Source organism: Aythya marila (assembly GCF_965140915.1).
Source record: "Aythya marila genome assembly, chromosome: 1".
NCBI lineage: Eukaryota > Metazoa > Chordata > Aves > Anseriformes > Anatidae > Aythya > Aythya marila.
In genome coordinates this window covers 27,553,832-27,559,331 of record NC_139042.1, presented here as the reverse complement: position 1 = coordinate 27,559,331, position 5,500 = coordinate 27,553,832, and positions in this window count along the sequence as shown.

The window sequence follows — 5,500 nt, the reverse complement described above, 5'->3', positions numbered from 1 at the left end:
CCCCATGGGGACCTTAAAAAAGAGGGAAAGTGGAGTTCGAAGGTGGTGCCCTGCACGAGCTGCATTGGGCTATATGCTCTGCAGCTCCCATTCCCAATTAAAGCTAGACTTTTTCTTCAGCTCAGTATAAAATCTCTGAGCCCAAACCACAGCGGGATTATTAACAAACAGCATAGGTGGATAGTTTTTGGGGCTTAGCGTGCTGAAGCCTGCCCTGCAGGATGGCTGGCAATTTACAGAAGCTTTCCTGAAAATGTGCTTCCTCCTTGGTTGTCCTTCAAGTGAAGCCTATTGCTCTTAGAAAAGTTCTCACTGTATTTCACTTGAGAACCTCATCATTGATCCTGTATCAGAATGAAAACTACTCTCCCCAATTTTCCTACAAGTTTTGTTTCCTCATAGCGGTTTGACCCAGATCATCTACCTTGCACTTGGTCATAATACTTTTAGGCGGGATAAATGGCAAAAAAAAAAAAAGTAAACCAAAATCTTTCTCTGCTCAAAACCTGTGAGCAGCCACACAAACAAACTGGATGTGGCAGTGGGAGCTCGTGTTTAGTTAACGAGAGCGGGATCCCCAAATCCCTTTAATGTAATGAGTGCCCAGGAGGGAGCTGCACATCCTGTAAAGCACGTTCTGTGTTCCTGGATATGTAATTTTAAGGGAGATGCTTTAAAATCTGTATTGCTTGCTAAAGCTTAGTGTGCTCGCTCAGTGGTATTGACCTGCCATTGGTCACTACCAATTTGTGTTTTATCCTCCCAATTTGTGTTTCATCCGAAAACTTGAGCAGGGACAATGTTACGTCCTCTTTTAGGTCTCTGACAGAAGTTTTAAATTGCTAAATCCACACTTAGATCTTTAGGTAAACACGTCTCGTATGAAGATGACACATTAAAATGACATTTTGAGACCAGTCAGTCAACATTTAATCCCTTTAATGTACGCTGTGCAAATTTCGCAGAAATTTCCTCGGTGGAAATGTCAAGCCAAATGATCTATGGAAATGCAAACATTATTACATCAAAACATCCCTGCCTTTATTCACCAAACATAATTTTATCTAAAACACCTTTTCCACCAATCTTCATCAATTGGCATTGGCAGTGGTCCTCCCCTTTTTTATCACCAGCTTTTCCATCGCTATGCCTGCATTCGCTGTAAGGCCACCAGGTTTGTACCAGCCCAGGTTGCTGTTTAGCTGCAAACTAACCAAAATAAAACCCCACTCGTGAGTATTCTTCCAGTGGTCTGAAACTTCCACAGACATTTCCAGGCTGATTTATTGGAAAACCCACGTTGCTAATCGTTGGAGGCAAGTTTATCCAGACCTGCTGATTTTAAATTGCTGTACCTTGAGCTGCTCTTATTTTATGTTCTCGGATTTGTATTGGAACAAGAAGTATTTGGAATACGTCTCTATCATCTGTTTTCCCCTCAAAACAGAACAGAAATATTTATTGAACATCTGTGTTTCTTTTGCATTCCAATTGACATGTCAGTTCTTTCACAAATAGGACTTTTGCCATTCTTTCATTTAAGATACACATTAAAATCAGGCAAACCTCTATCACTCAGCACTGCTGCCTGCAGGTCTCGTGATTGTTTGAGTTCTTTACCAGATTTATGCATCTGATTTCTTCCAATTCATGTAAATTTTGCCTTTCTTCTCATTATTTTTATACAATTGAAATGCTTTCTATAGTTAAATTACCAGTATTTGAGTCATTTCTCTAGCCAAGAATGAAGGTTTTTTAACCAGTGCAACCTTTTTTTATTTATCATTATTTTTTATTTTATTTTTGATAGCTTGAGACATTTTCTTGAGTAATTTAGAGTTCTCATTTCCAAATGGACATGCTTCGGCTTCTCACTGCTTCCAGCCTTCTGAAGTTTCCCCCTGAACCATCAAACATTTACACTACTGTTTCGGACCTTACCTTCTTCATTCATGACAGATTACTAGCTTGTATCGGAGCCAGCACCACTTTGGGGTTTTACAATTAATTCTCCTTTGTCAGTGCGGATGAGGGCAGATAGAGATTTGTCTTGTTTGCATGGTTCACTTCCTGAGCTCGGATATTATTAGAACTCCCACTAGGAAGCTTGAGGTCACTTTAATATCCACAACAAGCGACTTTCAGCGTATTTTGCTCAGATAGAAAACACACACACCATGTCGCATCTCTTCCCCCTACGCGTGGCAGAGTTTTGGTAGCCAGCCGTTCTGCTCTCCGGTCTGGTGGTGTGCAGTCAAAATGTGCTAGTACACGATCTTGGGTTTATGCCAAAGGAAAAAAAAAAAAAAAAAGACATTTTCTTCTCAACCAAATTGTTCTGACAAAAGGATGAAAACCATCACAGCAGCCTATGCCCACTGAAAACCAACACTGCCAAGCTGATGGTGGTGCTCCTAACCTAAACACCTTTAATTTGGCTTTGGTAAAACCAGGTAGCAGTGTTTCAGCTGGTGGTAGGAGCCTACCTGATGGATCTGGCCCAGCCACTCTCCCTGTACCACTCAGTCCAACCCTGCGGTCAGTGATTTCTGGATGATGAGCGGCAATGTTCAGCTCACGGGTGGAATTTTTCCCTGGCATCCATCAGGACAGCTGCCCACTGCCCGTAGCTACACGTGCAAACATTTTCCCTGCAGCTGGAGGACAGGTGATCCTGTTTTAACAGGCCAGGATTGTTTTCGCTGCCTGACCTTCCCGTGACGACTGCCTTGAACGTTTCAGTCAGGCAGCCCGATGGCTGCTCGAGCATCATCACTTTGTGCTCTCCCTGTTGCTTATCACACCTGCTGCTAATGCTGCAGATAAGCAATTAAAGGTCACTTTCTCTTTGCATCCTTTGGTGTCTAAATTCATTTTATTCTCAACTTTATGGTTCTGGGCTGAATGAGTATTCATTTGCTCCCTCCTTCTCCTGTCCCTTCTGTTATTAGTTTGTCGCTCTCCGGGGAAACCAACTTGAATGGCAAGGAACCAGACATTTTCATCTGCTGCTAACCAGATGCCTCAGAGATCAGCTCTGCCGAAGTATTTTAATGAAAAATATGTTCTTGATGAAATTTGGATGGCGTGTTAACAAAGACAGATCTTAGTCCCTAGCATCACAGCAGGTGTGTTATGTGCAAACACAATCCAGTATGCTTCAAAGGGTTTAATAATGTACTCTGTGTATTTATCCTGTGCTCATCCTTCTGTTCTCTGGGTTCTTTACAATTTCTATCATGTAATCATAGGGATGATCTGTGTTTTTTAATCACTATTTTTGGACTGTATCCCCTTTTGGAAATGTTGACACAAAGGGGAGATGGGTCTAAAGCAGCCATGAAGACGCAACACTGTGACCCGAGTTGCAGTCTTGATCTCATTTCTGGCTTTACATTTTAAGAATAATCTCAGTTTACTCTGGCAGAAAAATGAGAACAAATGAAGCCTTTTTCATCAGGAGTAGAAAACAAAGAACACATATAACTTGTACAATACTTTAAAACCCTTGGATCAAAGGCAGTATAGTAAGTGCAAAGTACTGCAATATGAATAAAGCATTTTGCTGCATGTTTCAGGCTCTTTCCCGCTTTGTGAATTTATCTTCTCCTTTGTATTACAATGGAGGAATTACTTTTTTTTTTAGTGACTAAATTTTTTAAAAGTGTGTTCATAGAGGAAAAAAGCCTGGCAAAACACTCACCAACATAAATTTTTTTCAGATGTTAAACATAGGCAGCAAGTGAGACTTGAGTTTCAGTCCTGGAAATTCAGAGGAACTTTCCGAGCAGGGAGTCATTAGCAACGTGCTTCCTCTGCTCTACTTCCTTATCATCAGTAATCTCTTTATAGGATTATTTTATTTACTAGCAAGCATGATTTATTACCAATTTCATTCAAAACAAACCCAGAACCGTCTTGGTATCTTAAACAATCAATATGAAATGAGCTTCTGGCATGACCATTCCTCCCCAGTGGTACTGTTTGCAGCTGAATTCCTGCTGCCAGGCTTCTCACACAAACCAGGAGCAGACACAGGGAGCTCCTCGGTGTTCAAAGGGGTTGAACGATATAATCACAGGACATGGCACAAACCAAGCAGTCCCATGCTCTGCGGTGTCCTTCTGATGGTGAAATGCTGTGACCTTTCTATTAGACTGGTTGCACACACATGCATATTCCTTCTCCCCTGAAACATCAAACAAAATTTACAGACAGCAGAAAGGCTGAATTAGAAAGCAAGTTAAAAAACTGCACACACCTGTGTTAAATAAATAAATGAATGAATAAGAGGGAATATTAACGATTTGGTTTATTCGAATCAAGATGTTTAAAGACATCCTGAAAAATCGGCGTGGCACACGAAGAATTTACTCTTTCCCTTCCTGAATATATTCCAAGCTCGTCGGCAAGTGCTGCTCTGAATGTGTTTGCCAGTACTGCAGGTGGCAGTCTGCCTTGGATGCTTCAAGCACCGCAGACGGCAGCCAGCATATGGAAAAGATATTGAGCGTGCCTTGATCAAAACCGAGGGAAAGTGAGAAGGCAGGGGGCGACGGAGCCTAATACAGGCTGCTGGCTGTAACCTGCTGCTTGGTTCAGCGTTCAGGTGAGGCAGGGAGACTCGTATTTTATGGAAGTTTTTATTTTCTAGGTCGTATAGATGACAGACGTTAACTAGGAACAACGGCTCGGTTTGAATTTTGGACACAGAAAGTTGAAAATTACTTCCTCTTGAATCTTTATGCCATGTCCATGCTCAATTACTGAAACGGGGAAGATTTTTTTACACAACAGCCAATGTAAGTGCCTCTTCAAACGCTTCTGTAGTTTTACAAGTGTGAGGGGATAGTACCCGTAGGTATGTATTTAAGTCACAGGCTACACGTCTGGGAAATGAATATGATAGTGGCTTGAGATAAACGCGTAACTTTGTGCAAAAATAAATGGATTATTTTCATGTAGAAGTCTTTAAACAAGAGGATGATTTCATTCTGTACCAACGTGTCCTGTCAGAACAGTCCCCAAGCATTACTTGTGCAGGCTGGATGGGAGCAACACCCACCCATACGCAAACTTTGGCTGCAAACGGGCACTGGAAGCAGCTGGTCCCTGTGGTGAGATCATTTGGGGCCCTCAGTTCAAACTCTGAGCAGAGAGGGATGGGGCAGAAGGGCACGGAGCTTATGGGGGTGCCCTGCAACAAGGAGAGGTGCACCCCAGACACGGAGCCTCCCCGCCTCACGCAGCCCCCTCACAAAACGCGGCCACGAGGCCGGGCCGAGCGCCTCAGCGGGACCCGGGGCCGCCACACCCGGCTTGGGGCGGGCTGAGGGCGGCCCTCAGCGGGACGGCTCCGGCCAGGGGGGAGCCTCCAGAGCCCGGCTTGGGGCGGGCAGGGCCGGGGCGGTGCGGGGCGGCCCCGGCAGCCTCGCCTCGCCTCGCGTCGCCTCGCCTCACCGCCAGGGGCGCGGGCTGCCCCCGCACGGCGGCCGCCGCC